Here is a 26,819-nt window from a genome sequence, read left to right on the forward strand (position 1 = left end):
TGAATGATGCTTATCACAAATGACAGTCTTATGTATGTAAAATATCACTACTGCAAGCCAGCAGTTTGGTAGCACCTGCCACAACAGCTTGACAGAGGACTACTCCAAATTTTTGAATGGTCTTTCATGCTTTCAGGTCCTAAAAAGTCCTCCGTGTTAACAGATGTTGTTTCATGTGAAGGAGTTGCACAAAACAAACAAACAAAAAAAACAGTAAAACAAATGTGGCATGGTTCAACCAGACTGACAATTGAAAAGGCAGAAAGCGACAAAGACAGTTAAATAAGAGCAGAAGAACTCACCAGTCACTGGTAGAAGAAATAGCAAATAAGAAACTGCAAATAAAAGATTTTGTTTTTGACTTATCATGGCTAAAATATAGATAAAACTGTATATCAGTAGAAGAGGTGATTCCAAACTTTTGCACATTAGTGTATGTCAGTTATATAAGGCTAAATGGTATTTGTGCTCATACATGATAATATATATATAGCTTACTGTCAACGGACTAGAGTTTTGAAATTGTTATCTCCATCAGAGGCCTTGTTAGGATCTTGAAATGTTGGGGGCATAGCCCAGCCAAGAGATCTTCAGATTTTCGCCCAATAACTGCACCCTTTTCAGATGGATTTATGCGAGACACTGTGCTCTACCAAAAAGTTGCGTTCCAGTCAGATGCATATAGGTTGTAAATAAAGAGTGCAATCTGAGGTCCCATTTGTTCTTTTTTTTATTTTCGGTAGCTGGAGTAAAACCCTAAGAGAAAATAAGAATGTTGTCGTTGATGGTGGTGTCTCATCTCACATGTCTTTCGCACTCCTCGTGTCCTTAGCTCTCTCCCCCTGTTCGCTCCTCGTCTCTCCTGCCCTGCTCATAATGAGATGCAGTCAGTGTGTGCCAGTCAGAATCTCACCAAACCTCTAATTTTCTCGCTGTGATGATTACGGCGCAAACACATATTAGAACGTTCATCGATTTATTTAATAAAAGAAAGGCAAAAAGCAAACTATCAATGCGCTGTTCCATCATCTAAATAGTCATCACTGCTCATTATTCCATATAGGCTGACAGTCACACCACACAGCAGCTCTGTTGAATATCTGCTCTTGCCATCCATTACTTACTGCAGTGTAATCAGTGGATTCTGTGCTCTCTCATAATAGCACATACAGTCCAAAGCATTCTGTGACTTTTGCTCTTTAGAGTGCAGACACAGGTAATTGCAATCAGCTGGGCAAAATTGCTTTGGTAATTGCTTGCTTCAAAGGTTATTTGGTAACTTTGTAAACTCTCCAGTTCATAAAACCCAGATTTCTATGGAGAGTCGATTTGTTTTCATCTCATGTAAGGGGAAAAAAGGATTAACCTATTATTACACCATGGAAAAACTGATTGCCTTGACCAAACCCCCAAAAAACAAAAATGATGATGGACATGAGAAAGGTGTATATTATGGACTCGTGAATTATGGTGGATTTAGTTTACATTGTGAATTATGGTGGATTTAGTTTACATTGTGAATTATGGTGGATTTAGTTTACATTGTGAATATGAACTCCCAAGCCTTCCTCTGTTCTTGTGACTTTCCCAGAAAACCTTAATGAAACACAGGATTTATTATTCTGCCGATGCTCATACAAGACTTGCAATTCTCTGTTTACTCTCCATAAAGCACTTTAAAATGTAAATGACTATTTAACACAGTTCTTCCTGTTGGGAGAGTTTAATGGTGTGAAGCTAAACACTGCCTTATTTCCATACAGCGGCAGAAAATAAATCTCTGCTGCTGCTTTCACATCGCCCTGCTGGCAGACGGCTGTTTAAAATCGTTTTCCGCCTATTTATTGAGAGCTCAGTCATGATAACATTCAAAATTCAAATCTGGACATGCAGTTAGACGGCAGAAAACATAAAACAAAAATATCAGCTGTGATCACACATAACCACTTCAACACCACACATGGCCAAACACCAGAAAGGGAGGTTTAGTCATTAGTCTTGTACAGTTAAAAATCTTTTTAATGGTCTAATCTCTCTGTGAGCCTCCCCTTTTATGTTTTCCTTTCAAAACACATTATGGGCCTTCATAGATGCTTGTCGTTGTGAATTCTGTGAAGCTCTGCAACCTGCACAGAACATCCCTGCATTATAGCTACTGTATTTACTATCTACATACTACACATGTTCCCTGTGGACGTACTATAATATCTTATATACAGCATGCATGTATACTGTATTTCTGCATACACTGCGTATGTGTACTATACAATGACATTCAATTGAATCTGGATGTGCATGTATCTATTATAGCCTTCTGTTATGTAGGTCACATCCATCTTTCTCTACGCCATGTTATCTTTTGCTACCCACACTGAGCAGCGATAGCAGTGATAAACATCGCACTGCATCAACCACTTTGTTCAGCTAACAGTTCAGATAATACTGATGCATGGTGCACTTGGTTCAACTTAGGCTTTTTATTTGAATTCAGAAGTAATATTCAGGAAAGAAACTAAATATTTAATCTGGAGTGATATGTTTGAATTCAAAATTGGTGGTAGAAGGACACAACGGGACTTTGAGTGTTTGTCTGTCTGACCCATTGTGTTGTTTTCTTCTATATGTAAAAATAACTGAATTATAAATCTATAAATCTATAAACGTTACCATCTGAAAGTCATTAACATTTTCATTGTGAGCATGCTTGCGTGGCTGTATTCATTGTAGGTATATCTCATGCAGATATCAAATGTTTAATGTTTGAAACTTGAGTTTTCCTTTGGCACAAGATGTTCTTTCTTGTTGTATCACATTGTGCTTCAGTTACACGTATCTTAGTGCATCAATTAAGTGAAACTCTCTGCACATGAAGGGAATGCAGTAAAGCTGACTCTTGATTCTGTCCACTTCATGCCAATTTGCCCTTTGCATGACTAAAAAGGAGTAGGAGACATAGAGAAAGATAACCACTGGGAATATTCAAACCCTATTCTGAGATAGAAAACATGCCATCTAAAATGCAAGGCAGGATCATCAGCTCGGGTCCTTATCTCTCAGGGAGGGAGAAAAAATAGATGGAGGTATTTATCTCAGAGAGGATGCCTGCTTTGATACTCCTTCGCAATAAATCTGCCTCCAGCCTTCAGAGAGACAGTACAGCCTCTGTGGAGCATATTCTGTCAGCGTGATGCCTCAAAACCTTCATACAAGCTTTGTCTGGCTCACTGACTCAGTGGCTCTAATTGTTTCTCTAACCTTTGTGTGATGAAGCAATTGAGATTCTTACAGCTGAATATCTTCTGTAGCTTTTACAATCAATTATCCTCATTGTGCTCAGGTGTTATACTTAAAAGGGCATGGGAGAAGAGAGAGTAAGCTGTATTGCAAATCAATCATTTCCATTGTCTCTAAACAGATTCACTTTCCAGAGAACAAAGGAAATGAGAGCCAATTGCACGTTTGGCACACACTGTGATAAAGGGCAGGTATTCAAGGAACACGTATAGGCTTTAGGATAGCTAATTACTTTTCAAATTGACCCATTAATCTTAATCTGAAAGGCTTGAAGATAAGACCTCTATATTATTTAGCAATTCTGAAGATCCTTTGGTAGGGATGGACAATGCGTGGATTCACCTATGCTTTGAAAACATAGAACGATTGTGTCAGATTAAAGTATGACGTCCAAGTAGATTTGAACCGGCATATGCTCATTGTAGCTGACATTGAGCACAATAAATGACCTGCACTACTGTATATCAAGTCAGCCATGATATACACAGGCTGCTTTGTTTTCTTTATAGGAAGCTTTGTTTCTTTTTGTTCTCACGTGTTTATGTTTATTAAGATTCAGTGAAATAAATCTAAAAATGATCCACCTCAACTGAAGCGTCTTGAATGATGTTTGGTATGGTGATGATTGACAGGGTAAGGCGGCAAAAGAGGTCATCATTTGGATTAAAAAAGGGGATGATTTTCCTCAACATTTCCTATTTACAGTATTATGATAACATTTATTATGATAATATAACCTCTAGTCAAGAAACTACATTTAACCAAGGCTGGATTCTTAAAAAAAGACAAGAAAGAAAAAACGAAACTGTCCAACACATTGACTGTGTCATGATGATGTCGTGATTTTCACATATGTCTTACATTTTAAGTTACACAAAATGTTACACAAAATGTGTTTCGGAGGTAGCAAAAAGAATGAACTGTTGGCTTCTCTCTCCTGGTGTTCGTACTAAACTCAGCCCTCAGTCTGAGTACGACAACACTTTAGTGTTTTCCCCAGGTGTTGAGGAGCATTGCAGTGATGTCACAACTACACCTGAGCTCTGTTTCAAAGATCAGCATTCACATTTTGATGAAGAATGAAATGCCACCAGCTTAAAGCATCCGACAATGCTGATTTCTACTTGGAGTTCGCAAATAGCATGAACTACCTTTGTTACTATGAACATTTATTACCATCACACTATTCATTTATTCATCAGTTTATAGCAATTGTTTAAAGTGTGTAAAGCTCAGTTCAGATCAGCCGTGCAGCTTGACATGGGCTGTGCCAATTGTGAAGACAGGCTCATTACAGGCTGCCTCCCTTCGTGTGACAGCAGCCATTTGTTTAAGGGACTATCTTCTCTCCAGCCAACACAGATGCGATGAATCAAAGCGTACAGAGCACAGGCACAGACGCCTGACAAATGACAGCGTATACCTGCCTTCAGATCGTAGCAGCATCTCCTTGGAGGAATAATGTCCAGGGGGAATCAATTTCCTGCAAGGAATCTCAGCTGAGACAAAAATCTGTTTATGGGAATATGTTTACAAATATGGTCTGACAAGAAGTCAACCTTTAGATGGAGAGAGAACTGTAATATGTGCTAAAATAGATCAGATTATGTCATTCAATAAAATATATATCTACAGCAACATCTCTGAAAGACTTTCAATAAAATAGCAAACAGGGGAAGCTCAGTCATTTTTATTCCTATGCTTTAACTCACTGCCTCAATGGATAAAACATGTTTATTGACTTTGCACATAGAAAGGCAAAAACTATTCTCAGTTAATGTCACCCTGAGGCTCCTTATAAAAATATTATTGACTTGGAATAATGCCATAGCAGACTCTCAGAAGCAAAACTTTTGGAATAAAAAATTTATTTTGAGGATCAAGACAGAACACGATACAATCTCTCCAGAGGAGGCATTAAATGAATCCAGAGGTAAAATATCTCAGTAGGTGTACCAACATCAAGAATTAATAATTAATTTTAAAGTTCAACTTTTAAGCCAATGTAAGAAGTTCTTAGTGTTCGGAAAAAAAAAGGGAAATTCCTTAATTGCAGGTCAAATTTCTGATGGTGACGATTCTGTGATATGACTGGAAGCTCAAACAACTTAAGGTGCGATTGTTTTGTGAACGGGTTAATTAATCAATAACATTTAAAACCCAGTAAACACATATTATATGCACAGAAAAGCATAATTTGTCATCTTTCCATGTCGTGTACGTATTCCACTCACATTTCACCTTCACCTTCTCCACTCGTTGAGATTGTTCTGAAGCAAAGTGACCAGTCGCAACCTCAACAACAGTGTTTACCATAAAATAACAACTCCTGCATTAAATATCTAATAATCCTGCAGGGCTTTTTTCAGCAGTATTTTAGACAAAAATATTGAGGTTATAGCTCACTTACTTGTGAAGATAATCCACGTGCATCAGTAAAACATTCAGTTCAGACGGTAGCTACAAGGGACAAAACAAACAGAAACAAAATTATGATTTTCACCTCCACATTTTTACAGCCTCCATCACCTTATCTGTAAAATGTGACTTTATATCACTGACTAAGCTATGACTAAAAGCTGTTATTTTTTTTACCATTACTTTATGTACATACTAAAATGATTTCACTGTAAATATACCTTAAACAGAGTGGAATACATCAGTTTTACTGGTCTACATCACACACAGCATGGTGTAATATTCACCTTGTCTCTATATTTAAGGAAAAATAATCCATGCAGTGTTTAAGATTACCCCGACACTCTAATGCTGCTCTCTCACTTTTTTAAAAATGTTTTTTTCATGCTTTAAATAAGACATAAATGCATAGTAGGAGATGTGAAGGGTTAAGCTGCTTTAGCTGTGTGCTGTTTGTATTTCACTTCCATTATAGCCGTCTCCCTCTGGCTGTATCGAGTGTCTGCTGCTCAGGATGTGGTGCAACAATTAATCCTCAGATTGATTCACTTCCTATTGAATTGCCTCCAAACTCAAGCTGTAATTCAACCTGTCCTTGTTAATCCTAGACCCTGCTTCACTCACACGACTACAAAAAAAAAAAAAAAAAAAAAAAAAAAAGGGACGAGACATGTAGCAACTGTTTGTTCATCAATTTCAACTCTTATTGAATTCACATTTGAGTTACATCCTAGAGTCACTGGGATTGCTGTAGCTCTTAAGTCTGTTCAACATTTTATATTTGAGGGCGGACTTTTGAATCAATCAGACTGATTGATGGGGATCAGAAAATGTTACTGTGACTTGAAAGCTTCCTAAATATGATATTGACTTTTAGATTAAATAATATCTGGTAGTGTGTGTTTTTCATTGGGCGGGGAAGATGTATTTTCAGCTTTGTCTGTGGAATAACAAAATGTTATCAGTGATCATTATAAAATTACAAACATTTTGAGATGAAAGTTAATTATTTCCACCTTAAATGTAGTAGTAGTTTCCTTTGCAGTCCAGCCCCAAAACAGCTACTAAATGCATCTTGTAAGTTTCTGTTTCTGAAGTTTCAAGGTCAAGAATGAACTTTTGGTCTCAACTTTTAAGCCAACATGGCTGACAAGCCCTTAAAGCAATAGTTTGACATTTTGAGAAATACACTCATTCGTTTTCTTGCCGAGAGTTAGATGAGAGAATTGATAAAACTCTCATATCTGCCTGTTAAATATGAGGCTACAGCCGGGGGCGACATACGTGCTCGTTCCCAACCCTTGAATACACCAGGTTGGTCAGTGGATTTGAACTTCAAACTGCGGCGCTCCAGTCGCCCCTCAGGCTTCAGTTAGCAATAATAAACATAAAACATCCAGTTAGACTTTCAAAATAAAGCTTGCTGAGAACCATTTCACATTTTGTGACATTTTAGGTATTATATTGGATTTAGCCACCACCAGATTCAGTCAAACATCATCCTTTGGGTTAAGTTAAGGAAGCTAGTTAACCCAAGTTCAATTAGACCACCTACTTAGTTTATGTAAAAACGACAGGTTGTGGCTTTACTGGGGTTGTGAGCTGCACTAATTCCGGGAATTTTTTGCGCTTGATTTTTATTTAAAAGATAATCCGCAAAAGCTAACATAACATAATGAGTGAGCTTTAGAGGTGTTGTTAGTCTGATTTAGTTATCTTTAGACGGAGCCAGGCTGTTTGGACCTGTTTCCAGTTTTTATTCTGAGCTAAGCTAACCATCTTCTCGCTCCAGTCTCATATTTATCGTGTCCTTTATGTGTCTCTCCTCTCATTGTACTCTAATTCCCAAAATGTCAAAACGGTTAAAAATGCTCAAAGTCTACCTGTTGCTAAATGGACCTTGTGGTGAGATTGTTTTGTCATTCTGTTTACCCTTTGTTTGGTTTAGCTGATGAACAATACAACACGTGCAATAGCCGTACAAAGCTCCATAATAGCAGCTCTCGCTGTGGAGGATGAGCTGTCTTCATGCGCTTCCTTTGTTTGAAAGCGAAATGAACCAGAGGAGCAACAAAAGATAATATGACAGCAATGTTCAAGGTTAAAGAAACAACAATTTATTTTGTTCTATTGAGACAGAATATACTGAGGCGGTTATTCAGCTGTTCTGTGGCCGCAGGATTTGAAATGTGCTGCAATCTTGGATTGCCTCTGATCACGTTTCCATTGATAAAGTGTCGGAGCAGCATTTTTCAGAGTGAGATTTCATATCACTGTTGGGAGATAATATGTTTATATTAAAAAGCTCTCAGTGTAATCAATCTTTCCTCAGGGACATGAAAAACAAGCTTAATAAGTTTTATCAGCGGCAGCTTTTTGGGCTTATAGAGGTCCTGTTCATTATGATTACCGTGCAGCACAATAATGCTCAGGGGGCTGCTTTGAAAATGTGAGAGCAAATATTTCACATCTGGGAAATTTGTGGGGCGTTTGAGTTTAAACCACTGACTTCTGGGGACAGTAGGCTGTGAACATCATTGTGCAACATGAGACGGTAACAATACTAATCTGCTTCAAAGGCGATGTGCTTGTCACAAGTCCTTTAAAAGCTCAGTCGCCCAGTCAAAAAGCGCCGGAGGGAGAACCACGAGGCTGCACTTTGATCTTGCCAGGTCTATCACCTTTGATAAGAGCTTCTGAGGCAAATGAGGCATTGTCATTCAAGAAGCAAGCTCGACTGTATGGCACATTAATTAATGTAAACCGCTGGAAGCTCAAACTGCACTGCAAAGGGTTGAAATTCTGTATTTTTCTGTTCGCTTTATTTTTTATTCTTTTATGTCAAAGGTTTAACATGTTTGTAGATTGTAAGGGAACAGAGTTCAAAACTGTTTGAAATTTATAGCTCTCTCAAAGAAGATGTCAGAAGAAATGTAGTTACCAAAATGATTCGAAATGGAAAGGCGCAGAATACAGATATGGGCAATGTATTAAAGTATTAGATGGATAAAGTGTAGATGCAATGTATAATTTACGCCCTCCGCGTCATCAGGGATCAGACGTATTTAATCCGATATTCATATACAACATTCACATTCACCACCATTCCGTTAACGTGCAATGTTTAATTAAGTTGCTTCTTGTCTGCAGTCCAAGAAAAGCTTCAAGAATCACAAGACTGCAGTCTGCACGGATCAATATATTATGTGAACAAATCACAAATCTCTGTGGCTTTTGTTCAATCTTTCAACTGCTGACCAACCACCTTCTTAAAAGAGTCGACACGCAAACGAAACTGAGAACCGCTCGTTTTTCTTCGTTGCTGTAGACACATAATGTCACGTAAATATGTGAAACTAGATATGCAGATAGTCTTAGGCAGAGGCAGGGATTGTACTCTTAAGACACCGCCTGGGCTCGGCCCTACCCGTTGGTTGAGAGAGGATTGATTCCCGTGAGGCTTTTCTTTAGCTTCAAACCTCTTTAGCTCCTCAGCTGCTCACTACTCCCAACATTATTGAGAGTTAGGGTACCTCATTGTCAGGTTGTACCCTGAAGACAGACATAATTAAAACTGCTGTGTACTCTTATATCCCATGAGGTGTCGCACAGACAAAGAAATGGAGAGGGTGGTATATACACTTGTAGAGCCACAGTCATGGTGACTTTCACTCACTGCACCAACAAAGAGGTTTTGGGATTGGGATTTTTTTTTTTTGTGGGAATACTAAATAAAGCATGTCGTACCATAAATAATGTGGTGACAGCTCCTCTCAATTTGAGAGGAAAAAAAACAAAACTGGCATTGAAGTGACATTCCCCAACCACGACGTAAGCTGAAAATAAACGGGAGAGGCAGCGAGAACATTTACAGCTCATTCTCCCCGTGATAACGAGAGCCCGCTGAGTCAATCAGCAGTAAGCTAACAGGCCGATGGGCGTCTCCTGTGGAGGTCTCCCCGTGTCTACTGAGCCCGAAATCTAAATCCTCTGGAGTTGTTGACTTATTTAAATGAGATGGATGTTCCTTTCATGTGACGCAGCAGTCCTCAGACATTTACAGGGTGATTTGAGACGCTCGCATGAGGCATTTTGTTCACATACTCATATTTCTGGGCACAATTTGGGGTAATTTCCTGCTGCTGTTTGTACAGTGAAGTGCTTCAGGCTGAGGTTAGAAGGTTTTGTTGGAAAGCTTACACTATATCCATTCTTATTGAGAGGGAGCTGGGTACCATTACTGCCACATCTTTCGCCTTAAATATTAAACTCTCAGTCCCTGACAGGAGTCAGTTTGGACGTTTTTTGATCCCATCCATTCAGACTGTTGGCACAGCTGAAAGGAATTAATAAAATGAGTAAAAATGTGTAAAGACTTACTTGTAAAGTCCTGGTTCTACGCATTACATCTCTTGGTTGTCTTCTTCTGGTTTGTTTTGTGTCTCTTTGTGGTAGCTTTTTCTCTCTCTGAAACTCTTGGAATTTACATAAATATTGACAGTCACTTCACACGCAGACTCTGGTCCAGGGGTCCTCAGCCGGTACCTGGGAGGCCCATTCAGTCATCTATCTATGATACTAACAAGCGAGAGTGACGGGTGGGGGTGGGGGGGGTTGGGCACCAGGATTGTTCAGTTAGATTCTGGGAGTCCTGTGCCACCCCTGGCCACCTCTCCGACCCTGACTGTGATCGCTGAGACTACGTTTGGTGTGTCTCTTTGAACCACTGGAGTTAAATCAAAATCGTTTATCTGTGCCTTCTCCCAAATACCCATAAATAAATATATTTGAACTTCAGAGTGCGCGTCAATATGATAGTACTATTGTTGTTATTGGTACTGGAAATCACACTTGAAGATTCTGTTTTACTCTACAGTTCTGAGACCACGCATTTCACTGTGCAATGCTCAAATGAGAGTGATGAGGATACGGCAGGAGACAACTAACAGTGAACATGAGATGCATCAGTCTCTGATCAATAATGAGCTTATGACAGTGATGGACTGCAGGAATTGCAGAGAAATCGGAGAGACAAATTGTCGGGAGCTCAGAATACACAGCCCCACCTTGTTTCAAGGTCACTGCTTTGCAGCTAAATGCGAAGCGATTGCTGTTGGGCATAATCTTACGTTACGGCTTTCCAAAATGTTCACCGGTAACTTCACTAATGTTTTATAATGACTGGTTAATCATTTTCGCTTGTTTGTTGAAAGGGCTGCGGTTCTTATTCAAAATGCAACCATATTGATTGACGTCAGATTTATGTGGACGGTGGAAACGTTTAATGGAGGAAAGATTTAGTTAAAATCATCATATGAATGCGATATCAGACAATATTTTTCTGGTGCTGATGTTCTTCAGCTCTCAATTCATCTTTTGCTGTATAGAATCAAAGCTATTAAAAGACAGGACGGCTGAATGCCATGTGACTGTGTGAATGTCACAGTTTGTTTGTGTCTTACCACTTTTAGGATTGTTTTGAAGCATTGTCATTGTCATTGAAGCAAGTAGCATGTTATGTGTCTTTATGATATAAATGCCAAATTAGCACTAATAAAATCATGCATCTCTAACCCTTCCAATTAAAAAGGTTATAATATAATTCAAGGACAGCCTCGCCTTAAACAAATTAGACCACAGTTGAGATCATTTGGCTCTGCTGCGATACTTGGCATCAGTTTTTGACAGCATTAACACCTCATAAATCCTGTTCATCAAAATTATTCTGTTTTTTTTTTCCATTAAAAGGATAAACATGATTAGACGTTTCTCTTGCTCCTCAGAGTGCTTCATTAGAGCTGGAAGAACAGCGTCCTCCTTCTAAGCATTGAGCAGATTTCCCACAACGTTCAGCCAGGTGGCACATAAACTAAAAGGCCAAATAGAGGCTGCCAGCCTTATCTGTGTTTGTTTTATTGACGCTAAAAATGCTAGTATCATATTTAAGTAGCATATTTAAATGGCAGTAATACTTCTTAAAAGATTTTTAACACTGTAATCAGTGCAATCAGTACATCTTCAGGGTAAAACACTGAAGAAGAAAAGCTCTTCACTATGCGTCTTCTGTTACTCTGAAAACCAGATAAACTTGGTGCCCCAGTCTCATTACACTTTCTAGTCTCTCCGGGGATTTACAGCTAAGGAAGCCTATTACCTATACTGTGATGTTGTCTCTAGCAGAGGCAGAAACAGAAGGAAAAACAACGATTTAAAAATACCACAGCCGACAGCACGAAGCTGGGAATCAATACCTGAGCGTGGTGCCGTCACCCTGCCAATAGCTATCTGGTGCTCACACAGAGCCATTCTTTAAGTGGACTAAAACCTGGAATTACAGAAACACAAGCATGATTGATTCCTCGCTTGCCACAGAGGGATACAGACAACAATGCTCAGCGCTTTAGACATGTGCTACTTGACCAAAGTGGCTTTCTGAATGGAACCCATATTTGAGTTCAGGGCAATGTGTGGTTGCAATTTCACTGCAAGCCTGGAACAGTATAATATATTAATCAAATTCGGGAAGTAAAAGACACGATCAGTTTAAAATGTGCGCGTACACACACACACACACACTGAGCAATTCTTTCTCTTGTCTCTATTCTCCAGGTACAATGACAGGCATCACATAAAAGACACGATTATTTCTCCGGAGGAAAAAGCAAAAAGAGTGCGGTTTGTGACTGAAGAAAGATAGCAGGCTCCCAGAATAGCACATTTTTGACCAGATGAAAAGGATAATGATGATAACCGTCTGATACTTTTGGGTCTTTTACACTTTTTGAACTCGCTTAATCATGAGGGATGAGATGATTTCCAGTCCAATCAAGGGGAGCAGAAGCTGTAACTAAAATACTCTCCTGGAGAAGATTTCATCAGACAGACAAAAACAGATTTGGGTGACATGACTGTTTAATTCAGTCATGCATCTACTATTTCTGCACAGCTTTGTGGGTGATCTAATGCTGCTGGGATCTCATCTAGAGCTGCGCTGGTAGTTTGTGGGTGATACTAAGGGCGTCAACCACACTCGAGTGAGCCATTAATTCACATCACACAAATTAATCCAAGTGTAGGCCTCTGCCACACACAGCGAGCCCCTCTGCTTTCCAACCATATGCGATATATTCCAGCTCTGCTGCACACAGCCACATTTTGGCACCCGCTGGAACACAAGTGTGAAAGTCAGAGGGGGAAAAAAGAGAGGGAAAAAAAAAAGAAATTGGAAAAACTTAAAAAAAACCAAAAAAAAACGTGTGTCAGAGTTTTAAATAATGCCGAGTGCAAGTCATCATAGACTGAAAGGAGTCATAAATACCACACACATGTCAAACCTTCGTGGTGTCTGCCAAATCTGAACTGCACACAGCAACACTGGATCTGTTGACGACGTTACAACCCAACACGTACTGCACACTTTGTCCAGCTTCAAGCCGCCTCGTTCACTTTTGTCATGAATCATTTATCCTTACTGTTTGAAGTGACTGATTCACTTTCTCGCTGAGAGTTAGATGAAATGTTAATCTAACTACCTGCTGGCAATTACTTCATATCCAACATTTAGATATGAGAGCGGTGTCAGTCTTGTCATCTAATTATCAGCAAGAGAGTGGATAAGCGTATCTCCCAGTTTGTCAAAATATTCCTTTAATGCTGTCTGTCAAGTGAGCAATTAATATTTTAATTCCAAATTAATGTTTCAGGTTGCAGCGTAAAGGCACCTCTGATGATTGTTCACTTTCTATTTAGAGGTGAATATTTCTGATTTTTATGTCTGTGTAGCTGAGTAATTAAGCGGACATCTGTGGGAGCAAGGATATTGCTCGTTATACTGAATATTATTATATTGTTATATTGAATATTGACACTGCCACCATGCAAAAATGCTTCTTACAGCTACTTCCTGTCTGTCTGCAGGCCTCTGCTTTAAGTCAGGCTCCTGTGTGAAGCTGCTGATGTTATTGCACACAACAGTCTGAAGAGATAAATTCATACCTTTCCCTTCATTTTCACTTATCTCAATTCGCTGGTTTTGCCAAAAGTAAAATATATCCCATCATACCACACTTGCTAACAACTTAATAGCCCCCTAATGTATTGGACTGTAATGGCTGTATGGGAGGTTGTCACACAGAAATGAGAGTAAAATGTCAGCTCCAAGGAGAGCTAAAATTACTGCCAGAGCACCAATTAATCACATTTATTGCACTGTGGAAAGACTTTATCATTGAGAATATACCTTAAGAGGAAAACATTAACATTAACTGTACCTTATCCTGATATGGTGAGCAATAAAGACTGCACATTGCACTGCAACACACTGTGAAACCCTAAACTTGTCGGCCATATAATCTCTCTTTTTATTTGCACTTGTCGCTTCAGTTCACAAAAATAGCTGGATAATCATCTCCTCTGCTTCTGTTGAGTGCCAACACTTATGATTGAACTGTATATTGTCCCTGCATGACTACAATGAGACAGATATACTATATAGACAAAAGTATCCAGACATACCTCTTTATGGGGCTGTTTTCAGGGCCTGGTTTCGACCCCTTACTTCCAGTTAAGGGAAATCTTAAAGCTTCAGCATACCAAGACATTTTGGACAATGCTGTGCTTCCAACTTTGTGTCAACAGTTTTGGGAAGGCCCTTTTCTATTCCAGCATGACTGTGCCTCAGTGCACAAAGCAAAGTCCATAAAGACATGGCTGGATGAGTTTGATGTGGAAGAACTTAACTGGCCCACACAGAGTCCTGACCTCAGCCCCATCAAACACCTTTGGGATGAACTGGAATAGACATTGTGAGCCAGGCCTTTTGGTCCAACATCAATGCCTGACCTCACAAATGCTCTACTGCATGAGTGGACAAAAATTCCCACAGAAACGCTCCAAAATCTTGTGCCAAGCCTTCCCAGAAGAGTTGAAGCTGTTATAGCTGCAAAGCTGTCTGTGTATTTAGAATGTGATGTCTTTAAAGTCCCTGTTGGTGTAATGGTCAAGTACCCCAATACTTTTGTCCATATAGTGTACCAGGTTTTCACCTGGTGTGACCACAGATATTCTAGGTATTTTAAAGCCTCGTCAGGAGGGAGCCTACACGCAGAGTGATGATCAGTGAAATCAGGAGGCTGGATGAAACAACTGTCTGGCCTCGATACCCAACCATCAGTTCAGTGAGTTCAGTGCAGGCGCTGCAACAGTTTGTGTAAATGCAGTACTTTTGTGACTGATAAGTCTGAAACAGAAATAATATGTAATAACAGGACCTAATGTCAGGACCCACTAACCTCAGCAAAAATACTGGTGAAAATCCTGAAAATCCTTAAAGCTTTTTTCCTTTCTTTATATTAAATTTCCAAATCTGAAATTGACTGACAAACTGCTTTGGTTTTGTATCATTTCCTGTTGTTCCAAATTAGTTAGGGATTGTGTGTAAGCTAACTGCCATAGTACTATATTGTGCTGGAGCCAGTATTCGAATGTTACTGCGCACAAAACTAGTATCTAAATCTCAGAGAGACAACCACTGCACATATGAACATACTCAACACAGCATTTTGTCTGTCTAATTCAGCCGTCCTATGAGTAAGGCTGGATCACATAACAGACATTCTTACAGTTTGTGCACCGCATAGTTATTGAGATTAAACTTCCAAACCCTGAATTTTGTGTGTTTAAGGGGTTTCTAAAATACTTCATCAGGGATTTAACCAATCAAGAAAATATTTCACGTATGGTCAGTGGTATTTTTCTTTAAAGTTTAATGCTTTGTGATGTCCTTGTCAGCTGGACACTTTTGTTAATCTCAGGATGTAAACAAAGTTAAGACATTCAATTATAAAGTATAGTATACAAAAATTTATTTTTTCAAGGCACAAGATCCAATCTGTGAACCTTGACAGGCACATTTTTCCCAAATAAACTAGATGGTCCTTCATATCAAAAGGAGCGAAGTCTCTTGCCTAACAAGGTCATATACATTTACAGCTCGACGGAGAGAATCTGACAGCTCGGGATGATTTTTCTCACAGAACAGGCTGTCAACTCCGACAAAAATACGAACTGAACACACAGCTACACACACACACATCAACCAGAGTGAGGAAATCAGAGACACACATTCAGAGTGTCGCCGCATGGATCGCATGCATGATCACAGGAAGTATTGCAGCCGTTGTGTAACGTCAGCGAAGGAAAATGTTGATATTTCTCTGTTAGCATGCACAACAAGACATATTATTCTGTAGCTTTTCGCTTTTCACACGGTTATCTCAGACAGTGATCTGCTTTCCAAATGAAACACTGCTTGAATAAAGCACATGGGTGAATCAAGGGATGACAACGGACCCTGCGAGGGGTGAGCACGCACTTTCAAAGAAAATCTTCAAAGGCGAATTGCGTGCAACAAGAGATTACTGCAGCACGTTCGCCCTGTTTAGTTGTGAATTGTATGCATGTGTTTGTTCCTGGTTGGTAGCATCACAGAGGACTTAAACAGATTTTGTTGCTTTCCTAAAATGAATATTTAATACATTTAAATATTGTGAATTTATATTAAAAGTTGCACTGAAGAAGGAAAGAACATGTGTATAAAGCCCTACAACGCAAACACGGGCTTTCAGCTTTTACACTATTTTGATTCGTGACCTCGTGACAGAGAGCAAAGTCGATTTGTGACCCATCATCCGCTGTCAAACGGATATATTATATTATGGAACAGCGCAGTGCAAAAGTTACGTTCTAGCACACCTTGCACTGCACTACAACTTATACAGTTTAAAGTATTACACAGAGTTCATTTTGTCTGGTATCTATCCTAACATATCAGATCAATGTGATCTGATTCTCTTTGTAACTCGTAATTTGTTTTAAGTTTGCCCTGTTTTACAGACATTTTAGGATGATGTCTTTATGATTTTGTCTAAGGTTCTGTCCAGTTGAAGGTGGACCCTTGCATGGCTGTGTTCTGTATCTGTGCTATCCCTTCTTAAGCTTCCGCCTCACAGTCCGATATATTAGCTCTCACCACTCTTTTGGCAAGACGGTGTATCTTATGGAAATCATCTAAAGCTCCCTTTGCCTCCAAATGGCTCAGGCATGTCATGTCTTTTCTCAAGCTAAAAAGATTAACCTTTTGCTTAAGGGTACCTCTGTAAAGTTTTTTCCAGAAAAGGGGGTCTTTGATACACTATTTTGATTCTCTACTGACTCTTCCCCCAGAATGGACCCCTTACTGCATTTGTTTATTTAATTCATAATTGTTGCAACTTCATTGTATCTGATCTGTATGTGTGCCATTGTGTTTGTATTTATGTTGCATTTAGGTCCATGTACAGGGACACCGTTCTCACTGTTGTGAATGTTCTCGCTTGTTTTGTGGCCATTTTTGTTTTGACTTTAATATTTAAATTAATATTTAATTTAATATTTAAATTTCCCTGCTTTGGAAAACTGTCACTGCTTCCAACTCCTCAATTAAAAGATTAAAAAAAGAGAAAGAAATATATCTCTTTTCAAGTATGTATACAATAAAAATCCACACTGGAAAACTGAGTGAGGGAGAGGGCAGAGAGAGGGAGAAAGAGAGGGATGCTGCTATTGATTTGACAACCAGTTAATTCAAGTCTTTTGTTACCTAATACAGTCTGATCTATCACCTATCACATCCTACAGCAGAGCACTAAATGCAATTTACTCTGAGCATGTTGATCCTCTTTCAATAAGTCACCTGGGAGAAGAAGAAGGTAATAATAAAGAGAGGCTTCCCGCAAACAGTGGCTCACACCGATGAGCCGACTGCATGAGTTCGCCACCGGAAATGTTAAACAAGTGATACGTGACTCAGGTTTTATATCATTTTAATTGCTTGATTAACCTTCCACCAAGTCTCGTGAAATTCAGACCTGTGGGTTTTCCATAATCGTGCTGACAAACAAACAGACGCTGTACTGTGTGTACTGAGGATTCCTCTACAATACAATGTTAGATTATACGTATTACTGTGTAACTCTGCTGCTAGGTAGTTCTGTTTCTTATGGGCTAATTTATTAATTAGTTTTTCAGTGAAACCGCTCTCAAATGTGCAAAAATGCCAGAGTATATAAAAAGATTCTGTACATGTGAAAAGATCACACACATGTTGAATACAAGTCCATCTATTTTAGGTGATCTTTTGTTTGTTTGTTTACCTTTTACCCTGCAATCAAAAGACAGATAAGGCAGGAGTGATAATTACTTTTTACTTTATTTCAAACGTGTGAATTGACATTTTTGAGGCATAGCACAATTTCTTTAATCCCATTAAGTGCTTATTTGATGCAGCTAAAGATAGCGATCCAGTCAGAATCAAATCAACCAGGAAGCCATGAAGCCGCTGCACAGCATATCTGTGCAACCAGCTGAGCGTAAACTTGGCTCTTTGATTCAAATTGGTATTTTCTGCTTCCTCATTCTAACCAGATGCCAGATAAAGACATGAACTGAACCTGTTGCTTTGCATAGAGTGAAACAAATAAATGGGGAGACAAGTCATGTTTAATTTCCTAACATTTTACCACAGGAATCGAAAGGCTTCTAACAAGAGTAACCCTTGAACATGTTACCACCTGAATGATTCCACCTTCCACATCCTAAAACAGATGAAACCCACGCCAGACTATCAAAACAGGAACAGGGTCGAAGGTCACAGTACCACCTACAGAGATCATTTGTTTGCATGTAAATGTTTCATTGCTAAATAGTAACATTTTGTCTGTGTGTCTGTTGCTATCAGAACAACTACAGGCCATAAAATTGAATATATACAGTATAATTTTACAGACGGCTTGACCTTTTGTCCAGTGGCTAAACCAGGCCAAAAATTCTATTTCAGATAGAACTTTGTTAATCCCGACGCAAAATTTTGAACAACATTTATATACATATTACATAAATATTAATAGTCAGATGAGAGCGTGACGTGAGGACATACCTGAGGGTATTCAGGACCCTCAGAGGATGAACCCATAACCTTGAAGATTGCATGAACTTTCCTCGAGCACCACCCTCAAAATATCAAAATTGTACATGTGATCTCGTCATCAAATAGACAGATCGCCATGATATGTTCTGAGCACATTCACATTCCTGAGGGGATGATCCCTTTTTGATTTCAGTGACTTCTTGTCCTTTCCTCCAGCACCACCCTCTAATCCACCCCGATCAACCACTTCTGTACTGTTATGTGTCATAAGTGTTCACCAAATTTCCTATGTTTCTGTTTGGTATATCTGCTGTTTCTGTCTAATCAAGTGACAGTATGTTCTAAGATAGTCAAGAGAACATGAAAAATTTGTTACAGCTTATTAGACGTGAAGATTAGCTAATCTTATCAGTCTTATAGGTAAGTTTGATTGTTCAAACAAGATGTTTGAAGATGTCATGTTCGGCGTTAGGAAAGTGTTAGGACCATTTTCACTACCGACCTTATAGAGAAGAAAAGAATCAATAAATTGAGAAAGTAATGGGCAGATTAATTGATAATGAAAATGATTGTTAGCTATAGCTCTAGTGCATTCAAGTGTCTACCTGTCTATCACAGTGGTTTATTAGGTCACCCCAGTTTTACCCCACAACAGTTTACTGTTTATGAGTCTATGAGCCGTCAACTTCCATCCTTCACTTTGCACTCGGCACTATTCTGTCTTTTTTTCCTCTTTTAACACAAACTACAGATATATAAATGTTTGTCTTGAAAAATTCCAACCAAATCAGAACAACAACTCCATTCTCCACGTACTGTATGTATTATGTTTAAACTAGACAATGAGAACGTAACCTCAGTGACTCATCAAAGCAAATAAAATCAGTGGATCTTAATAGACACTCGTGATAACTGTCCGTTAAACTGAGAAACGGAAAAGAGATACAGCACATCACATCTTTTCTACAGACTCACTTCAAGTAAACAGACTCAAGTTCTTGTGAACTGTGTAAGTGTGTCATGAATATGTGCAGTATACTGAAGTACAGTATTATTCTGCATTCATACATAATGAGAAACATACATACAGTGAATGCTTCCAGTTCTTGAAAGCTGCTAACTGCTTCAGTTGTATACAAGCCGCGTCTTCGAGCAGTGCTGTCATAACATAAACCAGATGTATTTTTGTGCTGCATTTTTTGACAGAGAAACACCTCCTTGGCACACAGCTTTTAGCTCGGTCTGAAGGAGCAGAGATGGAGTACGTTAAATAACAGCATAACCGCTTTTTAAAGCTGAACAGGAGAGAAAAACACAGCAGAGTAAAGAAATCGTTACATGCCAGATAAAGAAATAACACTGTTCTGAATGATTCAAGTGGCTCTGCTCTGTCTGTAACCTATGCAGAGTGTGTCTGGATTGCAGGAGAATTACTTACACCCTTTTTGTGGTACTTCCCCTGGCTGTTTGGGTTTGGACGTGTCCCAGACAAAAGGCTGTCCAAATAAGATCAATGTGTTCGTGCTCCTCTCCTCCGAGTGGGTACTCTCCCACAGCTCCAGAGCCTGAGAGCAGGAATAAAAGAGAGTTAGCACGGATGAAGCTTATGTTTGAGAGCAAAAATCTTATTTATGTTAAATGCCACATTTGCAGTATAAAGGGACAGATGTATCCCATCAGTTTAATGTCAGTATATAAACTGTATCATGGAGATGTGTATTATTCAGTAAATTCGTTTTTTAGGAATTTTTTCCCCCCTCTTTAATCCTGTCAAAGAGTCACATTCAGGCTATTAATAAAGTATTAAGTATTGCCTGATACCTTTACTGCTCGGTTAAGATAGTATGCCTAATTGTATCACAGCTAATTACAGCCGTGGCAAAAAGCTGTGTAACAAGAAACCGGGATAATGATCCATTACAACAGAGGAGGATCATCAGGATTTCTAGCACCTAGTGGGCTTGCTCGGGCGCTGTGATTGTAAACATATAATAGCTTAATGGCAGGACAATTTGGAGGCAGCTGGAGGCAAAGCAGCCGAGGCAGCTGTTTCAGTTCAGACCAGCAGAGGAGGGGGAGCAGTGCAAACCACAGCACTGCATTAGCATAGAGCTCATCATAGTGCACATACCCATGCACACATTTATTTGTGTATGCAAACAGCACATTCCAAAAAAAAAGTAAAATTGCATTTCAAAAAAAACAAAAACAAAGCAGGGACAGTCACAAATGTCCGTTTCTGTTTAATTGTGGAGAAGATGAGCTTCAACAGCAAAACAAACAAACAAACAAAAAAAACCCACCACAAAATACTGGAGTTTGGGTCATTGTCTGTTGAAACCATCGTCACTCATTGCTGATAATGAAACACATGACGATGGAAGTGTTGCTCCAAAGAAATCAAATCCAAATGCCACAGCGTACTGCGTGTAGCTGAGCAGAGCCACTGCAGCAGTTTCTCTTCCTCAAGCTGGTGACAACGAACCAGATCTGTAGACACAAATGCCAGGAATTTCTCCGAAGACTTTAGGAGCTACAGAGCCCTCTCCTGGCAGCAGAGATCTTTTAGGTCTGTGGTTCCTGAAAACATATCCGAGGTCCACAAGAAAAACCGTCACTCACATTCCCTTGGCCACAAGCTTAGACACTGTAATTTCGTGGCTTGGGCAAAGAAATTTACTTGGACAAGATGACTGAGGTTTTCTGCTCCAGCTGATGTCAGTTCCTTTGCATGAATGTGTTGTGTTTGTTATTGGACTTTGAAACAATAGACATAACCCCCCCCCCCCCCCCCCCCCCCCCCCCAGCTCTTTATGTGTTAAACAAAGCAAATATATGTTTGTGTTTTTGACCCAGTGCTGAAAGTGTGGCCCTCAGCTGATTAGAAAACAACTACCTTAAGACATAAGCTGTCTTCCTGCTGTCTTTCTGCTGTCTTCCTGCTGTCTTCCTGCTGTCTGCGTGATTCACACTTTGTTACAGACTGTGATTATAAACAATAAAGCCGACTGTGGTGCTGCTCTGTTCTCAAGTGGAGAAGCACTCGTGTTCGCTCTCTGCACAAGCACATATTGTACACAGAGCTAAATTTTTTTGGCACCTGTGCAAACACACACACGCACACACACATGCTTGCACACGTGTAAACAATCAGACACCTATTTTTAATAACGTAGCTCTGCAGTGGCTCAAGCTGGGAGAGCACTCTACTCTAACTGGAAAAGACAGTTTGTGATCCATATTTGCTTTTCCTCTCATTTCTGCATTTTTTAAAAACTCATCTGTAACAAAATGAATACTACAACACCTAAAGCCTGACATCCGTGGATTTTTTTTTTTTTAATTACAAAAAAAGAATAGAGGAAACTGCAGTGTGAGGACATCATGGCGTGTGAAACGCTGCGAAGAGTCAAATCAGCAGTAGCGTTCAGAAATTTTATTCTAACCTTAGATCCTGCGCTGAGGGTAGAAGAAGAGACACCTTTCACACAATGAAAACCTCATGGCGTGACATGACAGGAAAATCCTACCGAAACATTTGACAGGGTCTTATTTACCGTCCTCTGCTCAAATAGATAAATGGTGGGTACATCCTCACAATAACAAAGCGCAGAAGATGAACAAGTAGCGGAGGTGCAGGGAGGCTAACAGCTGCATTGCTTCACCTACTGCAGTAAGCGCGCATACACAGTCTTCTCCTTCTGGAGCTTTACTTCTATTTTTCTGAGTGATTATGAAAAATATGGTAACGTTTGACCCGTGAATGTGACAAATAGGAAGCAGACTCTGCTTACAGCTGTGAACAATTACAAACAGTGGATGGAATGCTTCTCCACTGCTGCTCTCAGGAATGTGCATCACTGCCCTTTGTCCTCTTAACAAATTGGGGAGAAAAGACTATTCAACCCGGCATAATCCATGCATTAGGGGTGTTTTAAAGCGGCCATGTTTTACATTCTTTTGGCTTAAAGCAATCCAGACACCTGTGAAAATGCTAAAACACCGAGCTGTATTTTATACATTGGTCGATTTAGATATGAAAGTACATGTGTTGCCAAAGTTTGACCCTGCGTAAAGACAATATAAAACCTTGAGATAAGACTGGAGTTGCAAAATTTACATTGAAGCGAGTTTTGGAATTCAGTTAAAATTGATTCAGTTTAGGTATAAACTTGAGTTTAAAAACAAAAATCTGTTGAACTGAAAACACTGAAAGGGACTGAAATGCCATTAGATGCACAGTGGATATAAGTGGAAGTCCTGAAAGAAACGATGAATGCTGAATGTCGATGGCAGTTCAAGTGTTAGCTGCACTGCAGTCCGCCGAAGTAAAACACGTATTGGCAGTGAAAGTTGTTAGTTAGACAAGCTGAAGAAGCTCTTTTGTCTTCGTTAAAAGGTGAGGACCAGAGATCTGAGAGGTTCTGAAGTGTCAGTCACAGTGTAAGCACTGAAAAGAGTTGAAATGTCAGCGGAAAGGTAAGAAGTGAATGGTAGTCGAAATGAAAGCGCTGTGGTGTGTGGACTGAATGGTGTCGTGTGTGTCAGTTGGTAAGTAGCATCGCATGCAGGAAAATTGAAATGATACATCATTAAAATTATGAGAGAAGTAACTTTAAGGGGCAGCCGTGGCCTAGAGGTTGGAGAAGCTGCTTGTGATCGGAGGGTCGCTGGTTCGATTCCCCCACCGGACGGGCAAGAAAAATTTGGGTGTGGTGGAGTGATTAATGAGCAAAAAATGCTCCCCCCTCCATTCGCCGGCTGATGTGCCCTTGAGCAAGGCACTTAACACAGAATTTGCTCCCCAGGCGCTTGATGCTGCCCACTGCTCCTGTGTGTGTTTCACTGCATGTAATTTGCTGGGTGTTGCATGTGTGTGTTCAACTAAGGATGGGTCAAATGCAGAAGACAAATCCAGTGTGTGTATGTAAAAATATATATACTGTCAATAAAGCTGATTCTTCTTCTTCTAAAAAATTAGAAAACTTCATACATTGTGAGCAACTGTTACTGTGTATCAAATATGAAGCTAAAAAGAAAAAAAATAGGAACTTGAGTGTGTAATAGGATGACTTGTATCGACATACAGATGAACAGATTTACGTGAATACACCAAGTACTGGGTAAAGTGGTAATTTCATATGCTGAAACATCATTTTAAATATCCTCAAACATTAATGTGATTTCCTCTAGTTTTCAATTTGCATATCCCTTCAAATTCCACTTTTAAGAGCTCCTTTCAAGCACTGTAACACAGGGGAGAAAAGTGAAGTAAACACCAATACTTGCAAAACCAGAAGCTTATTTAAAGGAAAGTGAACAAAGTTTTGATTATTGACAGATCTACAAAGAAAAAAGCAAAGCAATCAGCTTATCAAACTTCGGATTCTAAAAATGTTTGTTTTCCTAAAACCCGCATCAGTTTGAAGTGCAAATCTCTGTAGGTTTGCACTGTGCCTCAGCTGTGCAAATGAGGACAGATCTTCTTTAAAATCCTCATTCCAACCTGACAAGTTTAAACAAAGCAATTTCAGGCCCAACTGCACCTGCAGTACGTGCCTCGTCAGGGGTGTCTAGCGAGGGGAGACAATAATTTGTCTCGTAACACATGTGAAGTGAGCTCAGAGTCTGGACGCCGTTAGCTGGGGGCAGAGCGACAGCTAGTAACAGGCTCACTTTATAAAGGACATCTCACATTAGGCAGTCATTTAGAGCTGCCGCACAAACCAATGCATCAACCTCTGCACTCGTTCGTTCACAGCTTTGGGATTAAAGCGGTGTTGATTTTGAGATTGCAGTTTTAACTAAGTGCTTTGCGTGAAATTGATCATCAATTATATAAATCAGTAACAACTTAGACTGCAAACACTAGGATCAGGAATAAGTGCTCGTTAAAGAGTAAGGCTGCCGATATTTCGTTTTAACATCAACAAATCCCAGGACAAGCTAAAGCCAGCAGTGCGTTTGTTTTCAGTGTGCCCCACCTCTCTGTGAACACGTAAATCGAATGTATTTTTCTTTTCTTTTTTTCTGAAAAGGCTCAGCAACTTCCTATAGGGGTTAGATTCTTTAGTCTTTAACAGAAGTCAGTCAAATGGGAGCCAAATCATGAATTTGTTGAGGACTATTTTCAGCTCCAGATTTGGTTCATTAGCACAGGATGGTGTATACGGCGATGACTTGAAATAAACCGCAGCGCCCATGTTCATCACAATAAAGGAAGCTATCATTCAGTGGTGCGGCTCCTTGTTGTGCTTAAAATAGTTTATGAACAACAACAGAGGTCTATGGCACCAGGGAATAGACAATACTTGGATCAGTGTATTGTTTTGCTTTGGTCTTCTTTACAAGAAAAATAAAGACTATGACCGGACTGATCCTTTAAAGACAAAGGGTTTATTACGTTTCAGGGTTTTGCCTGCTTTGAAAGGATCCATTATTAGCACATTTTTGACGAGGATCAGTTTTCACTTTGGACTTCCGTCAGTGGGCCTGAGGGCTGAGGTTGCTAGGCGATGGTGGCTATCTCTGTGATGACGTGATCCCCCTCGGGCCTGATTCTCACTCATCACCTCCACAGACATGTACACACACACACACACACACACACACACTGAAGGAGCACTGCTATCCAGAGGTCTTTCTCTCGCTCTGCTCTTATCTCTGGGAGGCTGTTGTCACTCACTCATTGCTGTGCTGAAAGAGGCTTCAGTGATCTCACCTGATGAGGCTCAGAGAACACCTCCAAACCAGATGGTGACAATGAAGAGGCAGTCGGAGCAGGAGCCACTCAGCACCTCCCCTGTGGGCACCTCAACTGACTGCAGAGATTTAGTTTTGATACAAAAGTTATGTTAAGTCATTTGCCGTGCTTGGTAGGATTACATTTTTGATCATACACTGTAATTTAGGTTTTTTGACAGTCCATTAAGGATATATAACATTTCTTTATGTATACATATATATATATATATATTGTTAAGCTGTGTGCTTACATTGGCTCAAATGTTTGCAGTGATGCTCATACCCAGAGAAATTCATAATAGCAAATGGCAAACATTGTGAAAAAAGCTAAATACGCCGCAGCATCCATAAAAGATGAGAGAAAAATTTCAGGGATCACTGAAGTTATTCAGTGTCATTGTGAGGTCATGAGATGACTATATGTCTGTGTCTGTATCGGACCAGCTAATATTTGTATCCACCCAGGTATCCAGTGAAGACATCTGACATACGGCCAGAAAAGCCAACCTCATGGTGGCACTACAGGAAGAGTCAGGGGGTCACAAAGGTTTGTAGGATTCAGCCTATGGGGACCATGAATGTCTGTACATTCATTAATGGCAATCCATCAGTAGTTAAATTTCAGTTTGGACTAAAATAGTTATAAATACATTGTCATATGAAACATTGTTTTCTGATCACTGAGATACTAGAAACGGCCTGTCTTTTATTTACTTTTCAGATTTTTACTTTTCAGTTGGACAGTTTTCATAGATAGCCTCAAAGTCTGCTGATTACTGCCTGCCATTCAGACTTGCTGACAGGCTCAACGACTGGCCTACTGACACGGATGTAACAGTACTACAGGATAGTATTTACAGTACATGGAGCTAAAAGCTAAAAGCACACCTTCCCACCGATCTGAGTGGTTTGCCGTGTTTTCAAATATAGAACAAAGCCTGACCTTTTGCGTCAGGTTGCAGTGTATTGGCCTTCATTGTCATCACTTTGACACACATATACAGCCTGTGTACTGCTTACCTCCAAGTACAGAGATCATGTTTTCCATTCCCCCACTCTTCCTCCGCTGCAGCTGTATCCATGGGAGCACAAATCAGGTCAGAAAAACATATCAGCTCCAGCCAGAGTGAGAAGAAACTGTGATTTTTAAACTGCATTCATAAACCAAGTCATCATATTGAAATCAAATTTACATGTTGGCTCACAAGTCAGGTCTTCAAGTCGTCAAAAGTCAGAATTAGTCAAATCAGCTAATATTTATATCAATCAATTTGGGTGTATCTGAGTGAGAAAGTTTATTATTAATTATGTGTACAAGGAAAAAACACCCTCTGCTCTCCTGTAAAATATTTTGCAAGTTTGTAAATCTTTCATTTTGTGCTTAAAAAAAGTCTGTTTA

This window comes from Scatophagus argus, chromosome 7 (genome assembly GCF_020382885.2).
Source record: "Scatophagus argus isolate fScaArg1 chromosome 7, fScaArg1.pri, whole genome shotgun sequence".
NCBI lineage: Eukaryota > Metazoa > Chordata > Actinopteri > Scatophagidae > Scatophagus > Scatophagus argus.